Source organism: Giraffa tippelskirchi, chromosome 5 (genome assembly GCF_054371585.1).
Source record: "Giraffa tippelskirchi isolate mGirTip1 chromosome 5, T2T-mGirTip1v1.2.pri, whole genome shotgun sequence".
NCBI classification, from domain to species: domain Eukaryota; kingdom Metazoa; phylum Chordata; class Mammalia; order Artiodactyla; family Giraffidae; genus Giraffa; species Giraffa tippelskirchi.
The window spans coordinates 77,115,616-77,141,278 of NC_137279.1; the positions used below are offsets into that span (position 1 = coordinate 77,115,616).

General features: G+C 43.7%; 2 long non-coding RNA genes across 3 annotated transcripts; one reads left to right on the top strand and one right to left on the bottom strand.

The window, feature by feature from the left end:
- Window positions 1-819: 819 nt before the first annotated feature.
- Window positions 820-19,117, bottom strand: LOC145507719 (uncharacterized). The gene is made up of 2 exons (XR_014055051.1): window positions 18,920-19,117; window positions 820-1,547 (listed from the first exon to the last, which is right to left on the bottom strand). It is a non-coding gene; the product is annotated as an uncharacterized LOC145507719 (long non-coding RNA).
- Window positions 19,118-19,177: 60 nt separating this feature from the next.
- LOC145507720 (uncharacterized) lies at window positions 19,178-24,920 on the top strand. 2 transcript variants are annotated; one of them, XR_014055053.1, is made up of 2 exons: window positions 19,178-22,688; window positions 24,538-24,920. It is a non-coding gene; the product is annotated as an uncharacterized LOC145507720 (long non-coding RNA). The 2 variants fall into 2 exon arrangements; XR_014055052.1 differs by having other exon boundaries at window positions 19,193-22,688; window positions 24,535-24,920.
- Window positions 24,921-25,663: the final 743 nt, after the last annotated feature.

Consider the following 25,663-nt stretch of genomic DNA (forward strand, 5'->3'; position numbering starts at 1 on the left):
AAAACCAACAGGATAGATATGAATGGGGAGAGTGAAAATTTGGACTAAAACTGAGAGTAAGGGGAGCAGGAGGCTGAGGGGAGGGCTCCGTGGTGGCAGAGAGGGGTTCACTGGCCCCTGACAGGTGTCTGTAGGTGTGTGGAATGTCTGTAAGCAGGGCTAGAGTTTATACTGGCTCACTCATTATCTGGGTAGCAGAGAAAATAGAAAAGGATGTGTTACAGGCTTCAATGTAATCTCCCAGATTCTTTGTTTTCAGCTGTGGTTGTGCTTATAGGGATATTGAGTAGAAAGTGAAAAAGTGAAAGCAAAGTCGCTCAGTCATGTCCAACTCTTTGTGACCCCATGGAGCCTATGAGGTTCTTCCATCCATGGAATTCTCCAGGCAAGAGTACTGGAGTGGGTTGCTGTTTCCTTCTCTAGGGAATCTTCCCAACCCAGGGATTGAACCCGGGTCTCCAGCATTCCAAGCAGACGATTTTACTGTCTAAGCCACGAGGGAAGCTCCCCTAGACTTGTGAAAGCCCAGAGATCAAATAGATTTCCACAAGAAAGGGTATAGAGACCAATGAGGGAAAACACAGAAACATAGGAGAGGAGGTCAGAGGTGTGACTTTGTTTAGGAAGAGAAGGATTGGAACAGCACTGGAAGGAGGCAGATGAAAGTATAGAAAGACTTGTAAAGAAGGTTGGCTGGGTGTCTGTGTGATCACACGTGCATGGAGGTTTCAGTAAAGACTCATATAAACTTCCAGGTTTCTGGAGCTGGCGTAAGACTTCCTTCAAATGTGACCTGATGAAGTAGACTTTAGAGATAAAGAGAAACAAAGGCTCAATTTTATTCTAGCTATGCCTTCCTGGCAGACAACGTTTCTCAGCCACTATCCATCCATTTTTGCCTTACTAATAAATCACAGTTTGTCGCCCAGATCCAACATGGCCATTCCTGGCCTCTCTTGCATCTAGGAGCTGTAACCCAGCTCTGACCAATGAGGCATCTGTAGAAGCTGCTGGAGCTTTTGTGGGAAAGTTGGGATTTTCCGACATTGGCCCACCTCTTCCTTTTTATCGTAGTCTCTTTTCTTGTTCCTGCTTGGAACGTGTGATCAGGAGGCGATCATGAGGATAAGCAAAGGATGATGGAGAGGAGAGGCTGAAGGAGCCTGCTTTAGGTAGCCTGACTTCTTGAAATAGAAAAGCAGCCTCGCTGACGTGGGTCTGTTACCAACCACTGAGTGCAATCCTACCTGATCCAGCGGCCCTCACCAAGGCTTAGGAAGTAGGGAATAGCCCCAAAATCACAACAGCCAAAACAGATCAGAGTGTCAGGGCATCTCCCTGTGACTGGTGACGGGAGAGCAGACCCTCCTGCAGCGGAAGGGGGGCCCCCAGCAGGGCTGTGAGCACTGGGACCTGAGGGGTTCAGCGAGGGTCCCAAGGCAGCACTGAGGGCAGGAGGAGGGGGCGCGGGGAGGTGCTCGGCCTCTCACCTGCTCTTGCCTCGCAGGGGACCTCGGGCTGGAACCCCGTCCTGTGTTTCTCTGGGGCTGGAGGAAGGAGAGAGGAAGGCTGCAGCGGCCAGACTTCCTCCTGGTGGCTCTCCACTGACCTCATTGCACCAGACTAAAGTGCCAGCTCCCTGCCCATCCCTTCAGACACTGTATAAATGCCCAGTGATTCCATCCATTTGCCAAATTCAGTTTTGTCTAGGAAACTTCAGAGGTACATCAGACTTGGTCAATAGACTTGAGTTCTACTCAAGTTACCCAATATGTTCAGTAACTGGCCATGGACCTTAGCTGGACAAGTCATGTCTACTCTGGGTCAGTTTTTCCTTACCTGGAAGAGGAAAGATTTGCTCTATCAGCCATTTCCAGAGGCCAGTTTAGAAAGAATTCCTTGTCTGTGGGAATATACTAGTAATGACTGTTATTTACTGAGTGTTTCATTTATGCCAAGTGTTTCTCACATATTAGCTCGTTTAATCCTAACAATGATTCCAGAAAGATGTGTAATCACCTTTTCTTACTAGATGATAAAACCAAGGCTTACAGTAGCTAAGTAATTCATCTGAGGTTCTTCAGACCATGAGTAGTGGAGCCTGTGTCTGAAGTCAGGTGTTCTGGCCCCAGAGTCCATGTATTCAATCAGCACACTACAGCTGTCTATGTGATAAAGAAAAACTAAGACAGATGATGATAAGTATATATGCATTTGGATTCATGTGCATCCACACACATGCACATATGTGTCCTAATATATTTATGTAACGTTGTAAGCTTGACACTGACTCTCTGGGAAAGAACTGGGATATATTCTTTATGTTAAGAGTAAGAGAATGAGTCTTTCATATTTTTATGTTAAAGTGTCTTTCTCTGAAATGATGACAGAAGTTAAGTACTTTATTTGCTCAACTGGCAAAATAAAGATCGACAGCCTGTTATTTTTAACCTTATTCCCCCCACCCTCAAGTCCTTACAGACCATGAAATTAAAAGTCTGGCAGCGCCTGGGCTACAGAACTTCAAAGTCCTTTCTGTCTTGAACAGTCTGACATCTTCGACCTCCAGATAAGGTAATTTAGGCCACATGTTCCAGGAGACATCCCCCTGAACTGAGCCATGCCATCCTGGTACCCTGGTGAGCTTAGCAAAGGACGTCAGTCAACAGAGGGGCCTGTTTGAAATCCTGCAAATATTTTGATCCATAAGGAAATTTCCCTTTCATGTCCTGTCCTGGAGCTTTAGCTCCAGCCTACTCTGCACTTGTCTGCCTTTTGGGATAAGCACCAAAGAAAAAGTTTTAAATTACTCATTAACTGGGTGGAGATATTTCATCTGAGATCAGGTCCCAGAAATAACCTATCCCCAACCAGTCTTGAATTCCAGGTGTCAAAGATGACCAATCTCCAACTAGAGTATTTAGAAAGAGGAAGCAAAAGGCACAGTTATGGGTTATCTTGAAGATATCTGTTCAAAGCAATTGCTCTCCACTTATCATGGATTCTGCTGACACCTGGAGCTGATCAGAAACAAGACAAGCAGTGTTGTGGACAGTCCACTGGTGCTCTCTTCAACACAAAGCTGGTAAAGTCTTGTCTTGAAGGTAATATAGAACAAGTAATTTGGGAAAAAAAGGAATTTGTATAACCCTATGTTGTAATTTTTTTTTTCTTATTAAAAGTCTCAAAGATCCTTGTGAAGAAGGGGCATTGCTAACATCACAACAGCAGCCAGGGACATTCTTAGGAAAAGCAGTGAAGCCACAGTGCTGCTTCTGCTGTGGGGTCTGCATGCCTAAAATCCAATGAAGAATTAGCCTTGGTGGGCTGGGCTAAGACCAGATAGACTTAGGGTTAGGATTTGAGGAAAGGGGGATGCTTTTTCTTTCTGTCACATAAGCATAGAAACAAGAATCATGAAGGCTACCAATCTGGCAGAAATCTAAGGAATTAGAGGAAGATGAATAAAAATAAACAGAAAGACATCAGTTTTCCAATTTTTCAAACCAGACGTGACCCTGAAATCAGGTTTAAAGAAGAAAACCAGCTGTTGAGTATATCATGTGATGACTCCAATGATATCATTCTTTCATCATCAAAAAGGACTTCGACAAAGTCACCATTCTCAGTGAGATTAAAAACAGAGACAGAGGAAGGAAGAGCTGGGTCACAGTACTAGTCTGATCCATTTGCTTCAAAACCCCAGGCTTGTGCCCTGAGATGGAAATGCAAACTAGTCATCAAAAACGATTTGCTCTCGTGATGGGATTTTGAGAAATGAAGTTGACAAAGTGGATTAATCTGTATAGAAAAATGTTTGCTGCTGTGGTGGGCCATTAAAACACCAAGGAAAAGAGAGAGCCAAAGGAAAAAAAATTACTAGCAAGATCCCATATGAGGCCCACAGTCCTACAGTTTCAAAATAGCAGGAAGCCACTTGCAAATTAAAGTTGGAAAATTGTTTTGTGGGTTGGAGGGCTGGGGAGGGACTGTCTGCTTCTTATGGTGAGAAGTTCTAGAGGCCCATGACTCACATAATCAGTTATTCCCTCCGTCCCACCCCCGACCCCGCCCCAACTGCGTCTTTCAGCCTCTCCCACCACAAGCTTTTTCCCTTCAGTCTGCGAACAGACCACAGGTAGTGTTGCTGTCTGTTCTACGTGTCAGACAGTCCCACCTAGACATGACTTTCCGCTTACCTGGGTCCCCTCCAGCTCTGTCCCTGGCACTCTTCCTGTTTTCCCTGCCACACTGCTTGAGCGAGAAGCCCACATGCCATTCTGTTAGGATCACCCCACAGAATACAAGATGTCCAGTCAAATTTGAATTTCAAATAAACTGTAAATAATTGGTTTATTATAGTAACACTAAAAATACTATTTATTGTTCATCTGAAATTCAAATTTCAGATGAATTAAATTTAACTGGGCATTTTATATTTTTATTCACTAAACCAGACACCCCACTGACCTTGTACCCTCTGCCTCACTTTTCATTTGCTGCTCAGCCCATTGAAATCTGCTTTCTGCCTCTTCCTATCTACTAATACTGCTCTCCCTAACTTCCTCAGGGATTTCCTAATGATCAAATCCAAAGGAGGTGTTTCTAGATCTTACAGCGAGCACCTCTCTAGAACTTTCAGCAGTCCCTGTTGGTGTCTGCTCTCTCAGGGTGAAACTGTCTTCACATTTCTTGTTTTCTCCATCTTTTTCTGACAGCCCTTCTCTGCCTTCTTCTTGTACTCCCCTTGTTAACCCTGGTGCTCCCTAGGGTTCTGCCTTTGGGCGTTTATCATTTTCTACACACAAGCTGTGTCACTGCCATATTTCTCTCCCTGCTCAGCCCCACTGGTCTCAGCGGCTGCGAGCAGCTCTTGCCTCCTCATCCATCACCCTGATTGCAGGGCACTAGAGTACATCTCCCAGGGAAACCTGCCTGCCCTAGGCCTCCGAGGAGAGAGCCTCCACTGTCAGAGAAGAGAGCAGTTTTCCAAAGGGGTCAGAGCCTTGGGCCCTGCAGGGCTGATGCGCTACAAATTCCAGACGTCACACCCCAGTTGGTCCCGGGACGGCAGAACCCGCGGGGGTGCCTGCCTTCCGGAGTCAGCCTCTTCTCCCAGGCATCCCTTTAGCTTGTGTTCACTGATCTTAGGAGCAGTCCAGATTTTCTTTTTCACATTTGTTCTTTTTTTAATGATTATTATTTCTACACACACACTCCATCTGATTGGGAGCTCCTTGGACTCTCCTCCACCAGACTGTGCCCTGCTAGAGAGCAGACACTGCCAGTGCCCCATGGGGATGTTCCATACACGCTTATGACCGTGTGACTCTTAGGACTGAGAGCTGTGAAGGGTGAAGTAGAGTGTTTTGAGGAAAGAACTAGGAGGCTATGAAGGAAAGGATGTCACCAATCTACTGCAGTCTAGTGGCTTAAGCCAACAACAATTGGCACAAACTGTTCTCAGCGTTGCTAGTCCTTCAGCTGCCCAATCCAGTGGTTACTTTCCAGCTCGTATCAGTTTGGACTTCTCTATCGCATTGGATCCTGTTAATCACTCTTCTCAGCTACTGTTTGTTTTTTAATATAATTTGTTATACAGCCTATGATAGTGATTCTCAGTCATGCTGTCATGGGACATTCTAGTGGGGGTGAAGGGAATATATAACTACTTAATCAGCAATTTGGCAAATGGTTATAAATGTTTAAAGATGAGTAAGGCAAAAGTGATAATTCAATCTCTTTGAAAAGGTCATATTTGAATAGAAACCTGAATGAAGAGATGGAGCAAGCCATGGGGATACCTGAGGGAAAAGCGTTCTGCAAAGAGGAAATAGCAGGTGCAGGTGAGCAAGAGGAGAGTGTGCAAGGAGGTCAGAGTGGTGGAATCAGAGTGAGAGGCGGAAGGCAGGAGACAAAGTCAGAGAATTAGCAGGGATGATTAATCATGAATGGCCTTGTGAGCCATGGCAAACACTTTATGTCTACTCAACGTGAAATAAGAAGCTGTTGGAGAATTTGGTGGCAGTTTCGACTACAGTGTACTGGTAGAAGTGGTAATAAATTATTAGACTTGAAGGTAGAGCTGATAGAAGTTGCTGATGGATTACATATGAATATGACAGAAGCAAAGACTAGCCCCCAAGTTTTTCTTCCTGAATGGTAGGGTGGTGATGCTATTTATTGAGGACTACAAGATACATAGATTTTTGCAGAAAGATCAAGTTTAGTTTGAGACTTGTCTAATGATACCTATTAAGTATCCAGTCAGTCAGTCAGTTCAGTCGCTCAGTCGCGTCTGACTCTTTGCAACCCCATGGACTGCAACACACAAGGCCTCCCTGTCCATCACCAACTTCTGGAGTTCACTCAAACTCATGGCCATTGAGTCGGTGAGGCCATCCACTCATCTCATCCTCTGTCATCCCCTTCTCCTCCTGCTTCAATCTTTGCCAATGTCAGGGTCTTTACAAATGAGTCAGCTCTTCACAACAGGTGGCCAAAGTATCGGAATTTCAGCTTCAGCATCAGTCCTTCCTAATAATATTCAGGGTTGATTTCCTTTAGGATGGACTGGTTGGATCTCCTTGCAGTCCAAGGGACTCTCAAGAGACTTCTCCAACACCACAGTTCAAAAGCATCAATTCTTCAGTGCTCAGCTTTCTTAGAGATGTATAACACATAGACAGTTGAAGAGAATAGTTAAATGCAGGATGGGGGTAGGAATAGGGGTGTAAAGTTGGAAATCATCAATATATGAATGGACTCGATGGATCATTTAGGTAGCAAGTATGGATTTTAAAAAAAGTCAGAAGATGAGGAGGAACTAGCAAAAGAGACTGAGTTGCCAGTGAGGTAGGAAGCCTGGTGTACTGCAGTCCATGGGGTCACAAAGAGTCAGACACGACTGAGCGACTGAACTGAACTGAACTGGGGAAAAGAGTGATGAGAGTGATTTCCCAAAGGCCAAAGGAAAGGAAGGTTTCAAGAAAGAGGGCATGATAAATTATGCCCAAATGAGAGGCTACAGAAGATAAGAAATGTGGAACAATTACTGGGTCTGCAGCGTGGAGGACAAGAACCCTGACAAGAACCGTTTCAGTGAAATGGTGAAGCCAGAGTCTGACAGACAGAATGTGAGAGAGAAAAGATGGAAGAGCAAGAGTAGAGAGCTCTTTCAAAAGTTATTTGTAAAGAATAGAGAAGTTGGACAATAGCTGGAATAGGAATGGAGGGAGAGGTTTTTGTTTTGTTTTTCAAATGGGAGATATTATTGCATTTTAAGCAATTTTAGGATTTCCTCAGTGATAACATCACACTCATTTACTATATATTGTAAATGTAATAGTAATAGTAAATGTAAGCAGACTATTATTACTACAGTCTGTTAGGATCTGAGTGGGAAAATGGGCAGAAATCTCTCACTAATCATAGGCTGTCTCCTGTGCTGCACACTTCAATTGATCCTCCCCATAGGAGGAGTCATCCCCAGGAATATCATCTATTGAGGAGGTCACAGTGGTGGTAAAGTTGGATCTATGTACTAATGTATTAGAATTTTGTCAATATACTTCTGCAAATATGTATTGTTACCTTAAATTTTTTTCTAAGTAGTTGGGGTTGTGGACAACCAGTCAAGTAAAGACCATGAAGACTTCCATTTCTGTCTGTAATGGAGTAACAAGGACCAGACCTGGTGCCCCCTTCCCCACCTTAAACAACTTTTAAAAAATTGACAAAATACATCAAATAATGGTTTTCAGAGTTTGGACAACAGACAGCATAGGATAATGACTTCTGAGAGAAGAAAGACAAATGACGTGGTCCCTGAATTAAGGATTAGAGTTCAGTTTTGGAAGCTCAAGTTGGCCAGACTTAGCAAAGCAGAGCTGGAGAGGAAAGAGCTACACACAGAGTTTCAGAGATCTGCAGGGGATTCCCTTAAGTTTTAACCTGAGTACTGACCAGTACATGCATATGAGGAAACTGCCCAAGGCTAGGGAAATAACTACTTGAAGGACAAGGCAGAACAATCCCCATTGCTAACACAACTCAGGAAAATAGGTTCTTGCTCCCATTCACCAGAAGGTAAAGTAGAAAGAAAAGAAAGTGAAGTCACTCAGTCATGCTCGACTCTCTGACCCCATGGACAGTAGCCTGAACCAAGCTCCTCCATCCATGCGATTTTCTAGGTAACAGTACTGCAGTGGGTTGCCATTTCCCTCTTCAGGGAATCTTCCCAACCCAGGGATCAAACCCAGGTCTTCTGCATTGTAGACAGACGCTTTACCACCTGAGCCACCAAGGAAGTACTCATGGGGCATAGAGTTGAGTCCTCAGACTGGTATTGCTTCAATTCAGTTCAGTTCAGTTGCTCAGTCATGTCCGACTCTTTGCGACCCCATGAATTGTGGCATGCCAGGCCTCCCTGTCCATCACCAACTCCTGGAGTTTACTCAAACTCATGCCGATTGAGTCAGTGATGCCATCCAACCATCTCATCCTCTGTCATCCCCTTTTCCTCCTGCCTTCAATCTTTCCCAGCATCAGGGTCTACCCCTGTGGTAATATATTGGAATAGGAAGCATTGGTAAACGCATGTGTATATCCTAGCTCTGTCCCCTAAGAGGGCCTGGGAAGAGTGACATCCCAGGAGCAATGAGCACAGCTGGCACCTAAAGCATAGCTTCTGAGTCTCATTCTCAGCTGAGAGACACAAGAGCTCTGTGAATCCATGGCTACTGTCAGGGCTGGTGCAAAAGGGCATCTTGTGCCAAAGGCAAGGAAGTGCTCAAAGAATGATAGGGATATGGCAAAAGGACACAGAGGTCAGCTCAAAGGGGCTTGTACCAGTCAACTAAGAAAATTTCAACTTCAAAATACATGTTAGCAACAGAGGCAGATCCATGAATCTGAAGCCTATGGTCTGTGGACAAAATCCAGCCCACTGACTGATTTTGTACAGCCCCCAGGCTCAGAATGATTTTTCAGAGGAACATTTGCAATCAATTTGATAATTGGGAACACTGACCTTGAACCCCAAGTAAGTCTAACTTCCCCCCACCCCCCAAAGAATTCTGCTCTCATTAGGAGATCTGCACTACAAAAAAAATGTACTCAATAATTATATTTTTAATTTCATCAGTGAAAATGTTGAAAATTTTTTTCCTCTCATTATGAAAGTACCTACATAATATCCTCAACTTGGCTTCCTGGCCTGCTAAAAATATTTACTAGATAGTAATATCTCTAGCCCTTTACACAAAGGGTTTGTTGACTTCTGGTCCAAATTAATTAACTGTCTGAGGAAGAATGGGGTATCTGAGTGTTTCAAAGCCCTGCCCATAAAATACCAATCATAAAATAAATTTTTAGTTACAAAGGAGAAAAGAAAAATGCCATAGTGGAGAAGCCCAGTGGACACCAGTATAAGTAATGAAAGCCCCTTCAGTAACAGGACAAACTGAAATCAAGCCTCACCTGTTAGGGTGCAACGAAAAAAACACAGATCACTCCTGTGACATTCCTGCTGAAGATGCATAACCTGAAAATAATCAGGAGGAAACAAAATAACTAACCTATAATCTTCAAAAGAGACGAAGTTATGAAAGTCAAAGAAAAACCAAGGAATTGGTCCAGATGGAAGAGACTAAAGAGAAGCAGCAACTAAATGCAGCATGTGATGCCAAACTGGATAATTTTGCTATAAAGATTTTCGAGACAAATAGCAAAACATTAATGGTACCTAGGGATTAAAAGATGGTACTATACCAATGTTAATTTTCTGATTTCTATGATTGTATTGTAGTTACACAATATGGAGAAGAATACCCGCACTCCCCCTCTTTTTTTGTAGGAAGCACACATTAAGTTTTTCAGGGGTTCTGGGGCATTAGTCAGAGACTTACTCTCAGCAGTTCTGGGAAAAGAGGTTTTTGTACCATGCTTGCAACTTTTCCCTAAGTTTGACATTATTTCAAGACAAAACAAATGTAAATACTTTGACCGAGTTAGAGGCTTCTATATTATTCTCACTACCCAAGACTCCTATAGAGCTAGGGATGCAAGTTCTAGCCAGTGAGACACAAGCAGAAGAGTGTGGGGGATTCATGGGGAAGCCTGTGCTTCTTTCACAGACTCGACCCCTCCTCCCGTCCTCCTGCTTGGAACATGGATGTGGTACCCCAGTGCAGAGCATCCTGGGTTTTACAGCACTGTGGTGACAAGCGTGAAGCAGAAAGCTGATACCCTAAAGATACCAGGAAGAGTGCTCAAAAGATGCTGGGATGCCCCAAAGCAAGACAAATGTCAGTTATAGAACAATGGGGAGTCATATCAGCAAGTTTTGAGGATGACTGCAGAGTAGCCCAGAAGGTGAATTGTTGCCCATCATCCCCTTGCACTGGGTGGCCTCGTCCTACTGCTATCATTCCTGCACCCACTCTCTTGCTGGCTATGACAGAAACAAATCATCAAACTAAATATAAATTTTAAAAACAAGAAGAGGAGAAAATTAAAATAAAAATTTAAAGCCAGGAACAGAAGTTGGAAAAATATAAAACAGAAAAAAAATCCTTAAGAATAAAACCTTTAAAATCGTAAATACTTTACAAGGAAACAAAGTACTATTATGTACAAAAAGTAAACAACATGAAAAATAAAGGCATTAGAAGCTAAGACCATCAAAGGAACAAAAACACAGTAGTGAGGAGATAATAAAAGGACATATGTCCATAGTAAACAAACAAGAACAAAAAAGTTAGGTATAGACAGGCAAGGAAAGTACCTTCCCATCAAGAAAGAGACTAGAAAAGACAAAAACTGCTAAAGATCATGGAGTAGAGTTAGGGGTTAATGCAACCAAAAAGACGAAGAAAAAGAAGGAAATATAAACAGTAGAAAAGGGTCTGAGGAACAAGCAGCATCCTTCTGGCTTGCAAGGAGAAACCAACACTTGTCCCAAGAAAGAACTTGGTATTTACTCTAACTCAGGAAATGAAGTGCCTTTTGGAATGCCTCTGGGAAGACAGTCTGGGGGAAGCCATGATCCTCTCGTTTCACCATCCTCCGGAAGGTTCCGACCCCTGCCCTGGAGTGTCATTTAGACATAATGACTTCCTATCAAGTAATGGTGGCTCAGTGGTAAAGAACCTGCCTGCCAGTGCAGGAGATACAGGAGATGCCTGTTCAATCCCTGGGTGGGGAAGATACCCTAGAGGAGGAAATGGCAACCCACTCCAGTATTCTTGCCTGGAGAATCCCATGGACAGAGGAGCCTGGCAGGCTACAGTCCATGGGGTCGCAAAGAGTTGGACATGACTGAGTGACTGAGCATGCACAATCAGGAAACACTAGGCAAAGTGGTTCCAACTAGTCTGTTGGAGTCCTGAAATTTCCTGTGTTGTTGCTGGTTTCAGGTTTTAGTCCCTGTGTTTGATGCCTCCTTTGGTGGTTCCCTGGCCCAGCTTTGTAGGGCAGGACTGAATGAGATGAAATCAGGTGTTGCTGGAGGGAGCAGTCCTACAGAGAAATATTTGATGAGAGGAAAATTTTGGAAAGTTCCCTAGGTGAATTTTGGAGGCAAGGAAAAGAGGCTTATTCAAGTTGCCTCAAGAAACATACACAGGAACCCAGGAAAATTGGCCAGATCTTAGGAGGAACAGAAATTGGAGGGTGTCCATCCCCTTTGGTGGCAGAGGATGAGATGGTTAGATAGCATCATTGACCCAATGGACATGAGTTTGAGCAAACTCCAGGAGACAGTGAAAGACCAGGGAGTCTGGTGTGCTACAGTCCAAAGAGTTGGACACAACTTCATGACTGAACTACAACAGCACACCCCTTTACTTTGATGGTTCACTGGTGGGACCAAAACAGTGGGACAGGAGTAGGGAAGGTGGCCTGTAATTATATAGAGAGCCCTGCCCAGGATGACTGCCTGAAGGAAACTTGAAACCCCAACAAGAGTATGTGGACCAAAGGAAAGCCATGAGCTAAGGGAGGCATGGTAAATGGGCAGCTGGAGGAAGGGCACCATCTGTATCAGGGAAGCTGCCATCACAGGATCCCAACAGGACATCACTAAAAAATGTATGTTAGACCCATAAAAGAAAGCTGGCTAAAGACAAAAAATATCAGCACTATACCATACTAAGAACTGGGCCTATCCCCGGTGGCTCAGATGGTAAAGAGTCTGCTTGCAATGTGGAAGACCCAGGTTCGATTGCTGGGTGGGGAAGATCCCCTGGAGAAGGAAATAGCAACCCACTACCGTATTCTTGCCTGGAAAATCCCACGGATGGAGAAGCCTTGCAGGCTACTGTCCATGGGGTTGCACAGAATTGGACACGACTAAGCGACTAAAGTAAGAATTTTCTTGCTTCTTACATCTCCTCCCTCTCCTTGAGCAACAGTCTTGGAGATCAGGGCAACCTAGATCTAGATCTAGGAGATCTAGATATTGGAGATCAGGGCAACCTAGAGGGGCAGATGAGACGCAGAAGGCGCGAGCAGGGAGGATAAGCTGATCACCAGCCCTTTGGCCCTGGTAGCTTCTGGCCTGAAGCAGGGAGAAGAAGGGCAGAGAGAGACAGAGAGAGGGAGGGAGAGAAGTCTTATAAGAAATTTAGTTTTGATCAAGTGGAGAGGAAATAATTGATGCTTCAGTAGAGAGAGGGGATAACGGCAGGACAGAGGCTGGGGTAGGTGTGTAGCCTCCCTTGATTCCAGCTGCCAAGTAAAATGTGGTCTCTCTTATGCATGAAGGTTTCCCACATGAGAGCTCTGGGTGACAAGTTGTATCCCAGCTCCTGTAGGCAGGGTCCAGGGAGTTACAAGGAAAAGCACATAGCCGCAGAAACTCCAGAATCCTCCAGCCAAAACGGCAAAGGTCTGAGACCTAAATAGTGCTGGGGAACCCCAGCCAGAGAACTGTCATTAGAGCACATGGATCTGAAAGGAATAAAACTAGAAGTTGTCAATCGCAACTATGCAAACTGAAGCATATACGGTTAGGCGCTGCCTGGGTAAGGTGGAACCCCCTGACTCATGTGCCAAGCACTCACAGTGGGTAAAACAAGAAAAAAAGCCCACATGCTGTTTTTCAACCTCTGTTCTCCTGCAAGCAGTCATCTGATCTGTCTTCTGAAGACTGAATCTCCTTAAGGAAACAGAACCCACTCTAAATCTTTCCCCTGGTGATGTGGCCTTTGCTTCTAGTGGGAGTGGTTTTTAACACCAGTGCATTTATTCCCTGACTCTAAGTTACAGAGGGACCCCATCAGTGGTGCCCTACATGCAGCCCGCACTGGCCTGCGAGGACTGACTGCTCAATTTTCCAGAACTTTGTCAGCAGGTTTTTAAAGGTATGCAACATCATTTGAAATTAACTTATAAAAACTGACAATTAAAAAACAAAGGTGGGGATTTCCTGGCAATCCAGTGGTTAGGACTTGGCTCTTTTACTGCAGGGGCCCAGGTTTAATCCCTGGTTGGGGAACTTGGATCCCACGAGCCATGCAGCACAGCCAAAAAAAAAAAAAAACAAGACAGAAACAAAGGCAATAAATATTCAAGACTCATCACTTACTAATTATCTTATTGCATTTTATGATTACTTACATCCTGGAGGTTACGTACGTCTATCGTATCCAATGGTAGAAATAGAAATGGTAGAAATGGAGTGCCAGTGCACATCCCTTCCCAACTCCGTGTTCAGGGGCTTCATTCTGGTAGTTCAAATGAGCCATGGGAATCAACAGACACTACAAGTCAGCCCCCAGCCCCCAGGCCAAGCAGTAGCTGTTGAACATTCACCAGCTCACCACTGGACTCCACGGACCCGAGGAAAGTCAGTTAGAACAAGCCCAGCATGAGCCTGCCTTGGGAGCCTGCCATTTTCTCTGCCTTTTCCATGCACTCTCCTCTGCTCAGGGAGGGGGGTATGGTATTTACTTACTCAAAGGGCATCTGGGTCGGATGTTCTCCTCAGGCAACAGAGCTGAGGAGCTGGCTGAGGAAATATTTTCCCAGCTTTGCCTGGTTTCCTTTTGAACTAAACTTGTTCTAAGGAATGCGGCCGGTAGGTAAGTAAATAGAGCAGCTGTGATGTGAGTTCTAGCTAAAATAAAGAAAACTTATGAGTCTGGTGTATATGAAAAGAAAGGTTATAGATTCAGATTTTCCTCTCCTTCCTGCCTCCAGTCTCTCTCTGACAACAGGACACAGTTTGTGCTTGCATTGCCCACCCCTTCCCTCTGGGGTATAATCGGCACCTGGTTTTCCTTGGCTCTGGTACAGGATAAACTTGCTGTTTGCTGGACACTTGTTTACAGTGGTGGAGTTATTTATTACTCTTTTCATAGTGGACATTGCTTAGACTCCATAGGACTCTCTCAAGGGCCCATGTTCAAGGATCTGCTGTTCTGAGTTGGAATAATCCTCCAGTCCCAAATCTGTTCAAAGCTCAGTCATTTCCCTTGAGAGCCAGGAACAAAAGGAGGAGATGGGGGAATCCAGCACATTTAGAGATTCAATCAGATTTCTGATCCTCCCTAAAAAGATGCAATTTTTTTCCCTAACTCCACACCTTATGGTGAATTAGTCACACCACAGATGCATGAGTTTATGCGCTCCATGTCGGTACAGGCAGAACTTGGAGATATTGTGGGCATGGTTCCAGACCACTACAATAAAATAACTATTACAGTAAAGTGAGTCACACAAATTTTTTGGTTTTCCAGTACATATAAAAGTTATGTTTACACTATACTACAGTCTATTAAGTGTGCAATAGCATTAGGTCTTAAAAAAGTACATACTTCAATTTAAAAATACTTTATTACTAAAAAAAGATACTAAGTACCATTGGAGCCTTTAGTGAGTCTTAGTAGTCACATCAAAGATTACTGATCAGAGAGCACCAAAACAAATATAATAATAATGAAAAAGTTTGAAATACTGAATTATCAGAATGTGACACAGAGACATGAAGTGAGAAAATGCTGTTGGAAAAATGGCTCCAATAAAGTTCAGTAAAGTTAAGTACAATAAAATGAAGTACGCTTTTATGCCAATTACACTGCAGAAATGGCTCAATTTACTACTTACTATTTGTTCATATGTATGTGTTAGGTTTTAGTATAGCCATCTATTGGGAACCAGAATGCTTGCAGGTATATGTGTGTAGGAATTCAAGCGATACCTGGAGTAAAAGGCAAGTTTGGCCTTGGAGTACAAAATGAAGCAGGGAAAAGGCTAACAGAGTTTTGCTAAGAGAACACACTGGTCATAGAAACGACCCTCTTCCAACAACACAGGGATGACTCTACACATGGATATCATCACGTGGTCAACACCAAAATCAGATTGATTATATTCTTTGCAGCCGAAGATGGAGAAACTCTATACAGTCAGCAAAAACAAGACTGGGAGCTACTGTGGCTCAGATTATGAACTCCTCATTGCAAAATTCAGACTTAAATTGAAGAAAGTAGGGAAAACTGCTAGACCATTCAGGTATGACCTAAATTAAATCCCTTATGATTATGCAGTGGAAGTGACAAATAGATTCAAGAGATTAGATCTGGTAGAGTACCAAAGAACTATGGATGGAGGTCCATGACATTGTACAGGAGGCAGTGATCAAGGTCACCCCCAAGAAAAGGAAATGCACAAAGGCAGAATGGTTGTTGAGGAGGCCTTACAAATAGCAAAGATAAGAAGAGAAGCTAAGGGCAAAGGAGAAAACAAAAGATATACCCATCTGAATGCAGAGTTCCAAAGAATAGCAAGGAGAGATAAGAAAGCCTCCCTCGGCGATCAATGTAAAGAAATAGAGGAAAACAATAGAATGGGAAAGACTAGAGATCTCTTCAAGAAAATTAGAGATACCAAGGGAACATTTCATACAAAAGTGGACACAGTAAAGGACAGAAATGGTATGGACCTAACAGAAGCAGAAGATATTAAGAAGAGGTGGCAAGAATACACAGAAGAACTATACAAAAAAGATCTTCATGACCCAAATAACCATGATGGTGTGATCACTCACCTAGAGCCAGACATCCTGGAATAAGAAGTCAAGTGGGCCTTAGGAAGCATCACTATGAACAAAGCTAGTGGAGGTGATGGAATTCCAGTTGAGCTATTTCAAATCCTAGAAGATGATGCTGTGAAAGTGCTGCACTCAATATGCCAGCAAATTTGGAAATCTCAGCAGTGGCCACAGGACTGGAAAGGGTTAGTTTTCGTTCCAATCCCAAAGAAAGGCAATACCAAATAATGTTCAAACTACCATACAATTGCACTTATCTCACACACTAGCAAAGTAATGATCATAATTCTCCTAGTAAGTCTTCAACAGGACATGAACCGAAAACTTCCAGATGTTCAAGCTGGATTTAGAAAAGGCAGAGGAACCAGAGATCAAATTGCCAACATCCATTGGATGATTGAAAAAGCAAGAGAGTTCCAGGAAAACATCTACTTCTGCATCAATGACTATGCCAAAGCCTTTGACTGTGTGGATCACAATAAACTGTGGAAAATTCTTAAAGAGATGGGAATACAAGACCACCTTACCTGCCTCCTGAGAAAACTGTATGCAGGTCAAGAAGCAACAGTTAGAACCAGACGTGGAATAATGGACTGGTTCCAAATTGGGAAAGGAGTACATCAAGGCTGTATATTGTCACCCTGTTTATTTAACTCACATGCAGAGTACATCATGAGAAATGCCAGGCTAGAGGAAACACAGGCTGGAATCAAGATTGCCGGGAGAAATATCAATAACCTCAGATATGCAGATGACACAACCCTTCTGGCAGAAAGCAAAGAACTAAAGAGTTTCTTGATGAAAGTGAAAGAGGAGAGTGAAAAACCTGGTTTAAAACTCAACGTCCAAAAAACTAAGATTATGGCATCCAGTCCCATTATGGATACAGTCGCATCACATCTATAGCAAATAGATGAGGAAACAATGCAAACAGTGACAGACTTTATTTTCTTGGGCTGCAAAATCCCTGAAGATGGTGACTGAAGACATGAAATTAAAAGATGCTTGCTCCTTGGAAGAAAAGCTATGACCAAACTAGACAGCATATTAAAAAGCAGAGACATTTCTTTGCCACAAAGGTCGGTCTAGTCAAAGCTACTATTTTTCCAGTAGTCATGTATGGATGTGAGAGTTGGACCATAAAGAAAGCTGAGCGCTGAACAATTGATGCTTCTGAACTGTTGTGTTGGAGAAGACTCTTGAGAGTTCCTGGGACTGCAAAGAGATCAAACCTGTCAATCCTAAAGGAAATTAGCCTTGAATATTCATTGGAAGGACTTATGCTGAAACTCCAATACTTTGGGCACCTGATGTGAAGAGCTGACTCATTGGAAAGGACCCTGATGCTGAGAAAGATTGAAGATGGGAGGAGAAGAGGACGACAGCGGATGGGATGGTTGGATGGCATCACTGACTCGATGGACATGAGTTTGAGCAAGCTCCAGCAGTTTTTGATGGACAGGAAACCCTGGTGTACTGCATTCCATGGGGTCACAAAGAGTTGGACACGACTGACCGACTGAACTGAACTGATAAGTGTGTGTGTGTGTGTAGACAAGCATACATGAGTGCCATTTTGTAGATGCCTGTGTATTTGAACATGTACAGAATCACATGTTTGTGTATTTCTCTGTGTTTTTGCAGATGCAGATGTGATTTGTGTGAACAGGAGTGAGACTTTCACAAACCTGGTTGAAATGCTTGGAGAATGTCATTATCTTCTAAAAACAGAGGAATGAAACATTTTGAAGAAAGGATTAAAAAAAACTCAAATATATTTCAAGACTCCATAAGTTCTCTCTATGTGCAATGGAAAAAATACCAGATATTTACATTTTTTTCTGTCATTATAAGGATTGTCGATTTCATCCAGGGACAGGATTTCAATATTCAGTTTAAGCTAAAAGTACTTTAGAAGGAATATTGTAAGAGGAAAGATGAGATGCCACGGACCCTGAAGGCACAAGTTTGGACATAGCCACTTTCCCTTCCCTTCTCTCCAACTACTACCGTCTGCTTCTAAAACATCATGACCCTCTTCCCACTTTTGGAAGGAAAAGAGCTGGTCTCTAGCTGTGGATCCCTTGAACACATGGGCAAGGGGCCAGGGGCCATGCCCTTCTTCTCCTCTTATTTACTTCTTTGTGTCTCATTTTGAGGACAAGGAGACACAAAGAAGACATGAGAGTTTGTTGTAGCAGAATGAGGTCAAAACCAGAAAAATGTCTTACTTCTTAATGGGCCATGGGATGTAATAAGAACTTTCTGAAGTGTTTGTAAATTCTCTTCCAGATGATTCTAAGAGGAGGCAATCCATAGCTCTCTGAAGTGAATTAATAGGGTCATGGAGAGGCATATGATCAGCAGGATGATCTCTGGAAGTTTTAAGAGTACAATAACTTATGTTTATTGAGCATTTGTTATGGTGCCACGAAGACTTTGTGTGGGTCAACTCATTTAATCTCTGCCACAACTGTTGAAAGATAATTATTACCTTTACTCAACATATGAGGAAAATGAGACACAAAGAAGTAGACACTTGGCCAAGGTCACATAGTAAATGATGGATTCAGGATTCACACCAGGTCTGGATCCAGAGTCCACACTATCAGCCCTTAGACTGTCTTAGTCCTGCCAACTCTGTCCTAGGCCTCTGTGTCACTTCAGAAAAGCTGATGCCTCTTCCCATTGCTGACACATAGAGGATTAGGACTAAAAGGAGTGGATATCAAAGGCCCAACTATCAGGAATACTTTCATATGCATGTACTCATTCCACGAAAATCCAAAACTGTAAGAGAACCTCAGCAAAGCACCTGCCCTCCATGTTTGGGGATTGAAAGTTTCTGGCAGGAAGGAAACTCACATATTGAGCCTGGGGGTGTAATAGCTGCTGGGCTCCTTGCTTGTTATAATCACCTCGTCCTGACACACTGCTGTAACAGACTCTTTGCCTTGTTGATTCCCCTAGAGTTGTAAAGTGTTTCTTCAGTGAAAGCTTACTGTAGGGAAGGAGCAAATAGGCAAGCTGGCATGTTCAGGCTCTTTCGCCCCAGATTTGCAAATAATGACTGTAACAGTTGAGCTCATTTGTCGCACTGCGCATGCGCGTCACGAGGTACTTGTTTGGTTGCGGGCTGCTTTGTGCGGTGCGCCGGTATGAGCTTCACCCTGAAAGCCCTGGTTACTGCTGCTTCACGGCTGTGTCCGCTGGGTCAGCCGTGAGGGGAGAGAATATAGCGTATCTGCTGCCACGGTTGCTGCGTCAGCCAGGAGAGAGGCTGTGTTATGGCTGCCATGCCAGCCAGGACAGAATAAACGCGTCTGTAGTTCCTGCGGCTCCTGAGGTCTCCACCCAGCCTCTTAGCTCGCTTCTTGCCTACCCTGGTTCAGCTACCCGTGTGAACAGTGTAAACAGCAAGATAATTGGCATCACAGACAGGAACAGCAAGACAACTGGAGTCATGAACAGGAGGAAGAGCAATCTACTTACCATGCCTACAGACTTCTTCTAAGGAAAATTGCCCGCCCACAGCCCCTATAACTTTGTGATTCTGTCTTAGATACAGCTGTCTGGGCAAAGGTGACCCAGTGGCAGCCATTCGTAGACTGACCAGCCCTGGCTAGATTAACCAGGACACTCAGATGGTTGCTTTCAGAAGCCAAGGGTGGAACTCTTGGAAGGAGGAGGTAGTTAGCAGTGGTAGTTGAGGTGGAAGGAGGCAGAGAAGGGAAAGGCCATGAGGACCATGTGCAAGATGAGGCTATAAGGAGGGAAAAACTTGGAGTGAATGGAGGCATAAGGAAAAAAAGACATGCACAGAGAGAGAGAGAAGTGACTGAATCCCAATAGCCTTCTGGTTTCAGAATAACCACCAGCTTGTCTATGCCCTAAAGCGGCTTGAGTGAACTCTTTGCTATCGAAACACCTCTTAGAATACCAAAGTTTCCAAATTATTTACATTTTTACTACTGTGGTAGAATTAAAACACAGAATCAAAATTTTCCTATAATAAGCCTTTTGTTGATTTCTATTCCAAAATGCCATTTTGGGTGGGGGAAAAGTTAGTAAAAGTAGGCAAATTTCATGTAACATGAGATTTATCTTGTCTGTGCTTATAGTAACTACATCTCATACACATTAATAGTTGTGACAAATACAGTTTATTGTAGGGCTTTACTTCTCTGAAAAATTGTTGTAAGTATTATAAAAATTTGGTTTGTCATTCATGAGAATGTCATCCATTTCAATTTGTAGAGTGTGGCAGTGGGAAATGGATGGGAACCACTGAGGAGTATTCTTACATGCCTTTTCACAGAGTCAAATTGGGACTCAAAAGGTTAAGTTTCCTACCCAAGATCATGCAGCTAGAACATGTCAGAGGCAGGACACAAATTTAAATCTTGACTTCATAAAGCAGCAGTTTGATGGACTAAAAATTCTGAAGGTTTCTGCAACAAAACAACTAGATTCTATATAAAACACAGTTGTTATTTCATTGCAGATTCATAATGAATAACTCTACAAGGACCAAAGCAGGCCTTAAAAATCATGAACTAAAACCAATACTGTGAATGGTAAGCATAAGTAAAAGGTTGCCCAGAGGACACATGCTGGTATGATGGCTGCCTTTAGGAGACTAAGTCTTTGGCCATCAGCAGAATAGGGGAGCTGAACCCAAGACCCTGCAGTTAAGCCAAGGATTCTCAAGGGTATAAAGCTTTCCATGGTCAGGAGTGCTTATAGTAAAAGTGCTTCTAGTAAAATTTGCCCAAATGCAAATTCTAATTGAGGAAAGAATCATTTTAGTTTTCCAGGTAATAAAAACCAAATATGACCTCACTACCAAAGATCTAGAGATCTCTTCAAGAAAATTGGAGATATCAAGGGAACATTTCATGCAAGGATGGATACGATAAAGGACAAAAGGAAGACAACAGAAGCAGAAGAGATTAAGAAGAGGTGGCAAGAATACAAAAGAACTATACAAAAAAGGTCTTAATGACCCGGATAACCACAATGGTATGGTCACTCACCTAAACATCCTGGAGTGTGAAGTTAAGTGGGTCTTAGGAAGCACTACTTATGAACAAAGCTAGTGGAAGTGATGGAATTCCACCCAAGCTATTGAAAATCCTAAAGATGATGCTGTTAAAGTGCTGCACTCAATATGGCAGCAAATTTGGAAAACTCAGCAGTGGCCACAAGACTGGAAAAAAGTCAGTTTTCATTCCAATCCCAAAGAAGGGCAATGTCAAAGAATGTTCAAACTATCATACAATTGTGTTCATTTCACATGCTAGCAAGGTTATACTCAAAATCTTTTAAGCTAGGCTTCAGATGTACAAGAACTGAGAACTTCCAGATGTACAAACTGGGTTTTGAAGAGGCTGAGGAACCAGAAATCAAACTGCCAACATTCATTGGCTCATGGAGAAAGCAAGGAAATTTCAGAAGAAAAACATCTACTTCTGCTTCACTGATGATGCTAAAGCCTTCAATTGTGTGGATCACACCAAACTGTGGAAAATTCTTAAAGAGATGGGAGTACCAGATCACCCTACCCATCACCTAAGAAACCTGTATGTGGGTGAAAAATTAACAAAACCAGACATAGAACAATGGACTGGTTCCAAATTGGGAAAGTAGTTCATCAAGGCTATATATTGTCACCCTACTTATTTAACTTATATGCAGAGTACATCATGAGAAATGCCAGGCTGGATGAAGCATAAGCTAGAATCAAGATTGCTGGGAGAAATATCAATAACCTCAGATATGCAGATGACACCACCCTTATGGCAGAAAGTGAAGAGGAACTGAAGAGCCTCTTGATGAAAGTCTAAGAGGAGAGTGAAAGAGCCAGCGTGAAACTCAACATGCAAAAAACTAAGATCATGGCATCTGCACCCATCACTTCATGGCAAATAGAAGGGAAAAACTGGAAACAGTGACAGATTTTTTTTTCTCAGGCTCCAAAATCACTGCAGACATTGACTGCAGCCATGAAATCAAAAGATGCTTGTTCCTTGGAAGGAAAGCTGACAAACTTACTAGACAACATATTTAAAAGACGAGACATCATTTTGTTGAAAAGGGTCTACATAGTCAAATTTATGTTTTTTCCAGTAGTCATGTATGGGTGTGACAGTTGGATGTAAAGAATGCTGAGCACTGAAGAATTGATGTTTTCAAACTGTGGTGCTGGAGAAGACTCTTGAGAGTTCCTTGGACTGCAAGGATATCAAACCAGTCAATCCTAAAGGAAATTGATCCTAAATATTCATTAGAAGGACTGACACTGAAGCTGAAGCTCCAAAACTTTGGGCACCTACGTGAAGAGACAACTCACTGGAAAAGACCCTGATGCTGGGAAAGATTGAAGGCAAAAGGAGATGAGGGCGGCAGAGGATGAGATGTTGGATAGTATCACTGACTCGATGGACATGAATTTAAGCAAAATCCAGGTGATAGCAAGGGAGCCTGGTGTGCTGCAGTCCAGGGGGCTGCAAAGAGTGAGACACAACTTAGTGACTGAACAACAATGAACAACAACAAACCAAAGATCAGTAAACACACAAGAAATAAACAACCACAACAGATGTAGTCCTCTGCTTCCCAACAAAGGCTTCAGGTATTGAAATTATCAGATACAGAATATGAAGTCATAATATATGAAATGATTAAACATTTTTGAAATAGAATGAAAAATATGAACTAGACATTACCAGAAATGATAGGCATACATATTTGAGGGCGTTCCAGGGCCTAAACCCTTAGCAGCTGTCCTTCATGGAAGGCCCCAAAGTAGTAAGTGTACCTATCTCCTAGCGACACCCTATGCCTGAGTGGGAGCTAAAGCTGAACAGAGGGGAAGCAGTCACAGAACTCATGGTGAAGGCCCTCCGATCCCTTCTAGACCTTTCATGCTCCCTTTGAAGCCACAGCTTGGTAAAGACTATACCCTTAAAATATCTTATTGAGTGAACAGAACCTGCAGGCACAGCAATAATCAACTCAGTGTTCCCTCTAGGCCTGGGGGCAGAGGGGAGCCGTATTTTGCCTTCCATTTTCCCAAGGTCAGAAATTTCTAGCTCACTTGGCTCAATTTTCCTTTGGGTCAGCACTAAGACAGTTTTTAACTAAAAGTTTTCTCCCCACTGAAATGTACCAAACTCAGCTAAGACTCTTGCCCTTAGATCACAAATCCCTTCCTTTTCCTTCCCTGAGAACCAGCCTTGAAGGGTGATTTGTTTGCTTAACATTTGTTGGTGCAAACGTGAAAGGCAGCTGCCTCTCCTTAGCTAACATTTGCAACAATGTATGCTGTTTTTTTCTAGGGGCTGGGAATTCTTGAAGGCCTTTTCTGGCCCTCCTCCTCTAAGAGGCAAGATCTTCCTCTCAAGGGAAAATGGAAGGAATCACAGGAGCAAAAATGGGTCAAAATGTTAAAGTTGTAAAGAGGAAAATGCAGATATCTTGCCAGGAGACCCAAGTGGTCAGTGGGAAGACAGCTCATATCCTCCCAGGATCTGCATCCCAGCCTCCCTGGCTTAGGGCTGTTCTAGCCAGTGCTCTGCCCCACCCTCAGGTTCCTGGTCCTCTTCTTCCTTTTCTCCTGGACCCCTGGACAAGAAGGCTATCCTTCTGTAACCTAGACCTGCCCACTATCCCTCCTCCAAGTTTAATCAAAGTCTCTCAGGCTTGGATCCCTGAAGTCCTACTCTGACTACTAAGTGCTGTAACAAGTAAATCCTTTGTTCCGATGGTTCACATCCCTTCCTGATTGCTAACAAGATGCAAACACATTCAAATCCCCTCCCCAGGTATGTTACTCTAAGGTAACAAGGTATACAGTTAATCCAGCCTTGAGGGGCAGGAGCAATAGGACAAGAATGCCCAGTGCCTAAACCTGAAAGAGGAAACAATCAGCCTCAGCAAAGTTCAGAGTTCTTGCTGTTTATTAGAGGCACCCAGAGGGACTGATAAAATTACAGATTCCTGGGCCAGTTAGAATATCCTGAAATAGAGTGGTGGCAGCAATAGCTCTTTCGGTAATCCAGATACACACAAAAGTTTGGGGATTACTGGTTTAGGGGTATTAGTTCTATGGAATCCGGAATGAGAGATACTCCAAAGAGCCTCTGAGATACATAACTTAGAATCCTGTAACAATAGTATTAGAGGTGGGAGTAGTAATGATTGCTAGCATTTACAGCTGCTCTTCACATGCCAGGTGTTATTTCTAAGTGCTTTATATGTTATTTCCTTCCCACAGGAACCCTCTGAAAGTAAGCACTGCTATTATCTCCATTTTATAGAGTAAGAAACTGATGTGTAGAGAGGGTTTTCCTAAGGTTACATAGCTAGTAAGTAGCAAAGCCTAAATTTGATCTCAGAAAGTCTTACTCCAAAATTCTCCTCTGAGCATTTATGCCATACAATTGCGCCATCCTAACTAGCCCCTTCTCCTTTTTTAGTAGATGCGGAGTTGAAAGGGGAGAGGGAGTCTAGAGGATAACTGAGAGGAAGGTGGAGAGCCCATTGGGCCCCCTTCCCACCTGTCACCAATCCCTGCTACGTTAACAAGAGGAGGACAACGAGGGGCTCCGAGAGGGGTGAGGAGAAAGAAAGGTCTCCCCGTCCAGCCTGAGCGCTCTGCTAGTGACTTGCTGCTGGCCCGTCCGTGTGTCTAAGGAATGGCCAAGTCTGCTCCCTTTGTCTGCCATGTCTTTCTCTGCATCAGTATCTGACAAGATCCTCCTAATCCTTCAAGGCTCTCTGGAAAAGCCTTCAGGAACCCTCCACCCTGACCAGGCTTATGATAACAGCCATTTTTGCAATGATAAACGTTCACCTCTTTCTCTAGCTATGTATTCCTTAAAAGCAGGGACCCCACAATCCTCTTTATCACTGTAGTCCCCATCCTTGGCACTTACAGACACAATAATGTTGAACAGAAATGAATGAGGGACCTACGGTGTGCAGACACCACTAAACCCCGTGGATCTAGGAGGACTTTGCATTGCCCTGATTGCAGGGAATGTGTGACCCCGGTAAGAGGAGCAGCTGGGCTCCTAAATGCTGCTGACCGTCTGTGTCACTGGGAGTCAGCCACTGCCTGCGAGAAATTCTTTCCTGGTAGAAAAAGATTTATAAAACCTCTGGAGGTGTTTTCTGCAGTTCTGTTAACTCTTGTTTCCACGAAGAGACATCTTGAATAGAAAGACCTGTGTGCCTGTGATTTGCAGGTGGGAGGGAGCCCAAGAAGGGTAGCGGGAACGGCCACCTCCCTGTGGTGCCCATAGGGCGGCAGGTGACCCAATGCGGAGGAGAGGGGAGCTGACAGGCCGGGAAGAGAGGAGGGCGCCTCAGGGACCAGCCTGGGCCATGCCCCTAGGTACGGCCGGTCTGGGTGCCAGTCAGAGGCTGCTCTGCATGGTCTGGCTCTTTCAGGTGGGGTGGAAGGAGCTAGCTTCCTATTGTCCCCTCTCCTCAGCCAGCCTGATTCAGAGTCCGGGAACCCTCAGGCCACACTAGCTCCCACAGGCTGCTGCACAACATTAGTTTGGGCCTTGCATACTAACTGACTCCACGCTGGATTCCAGG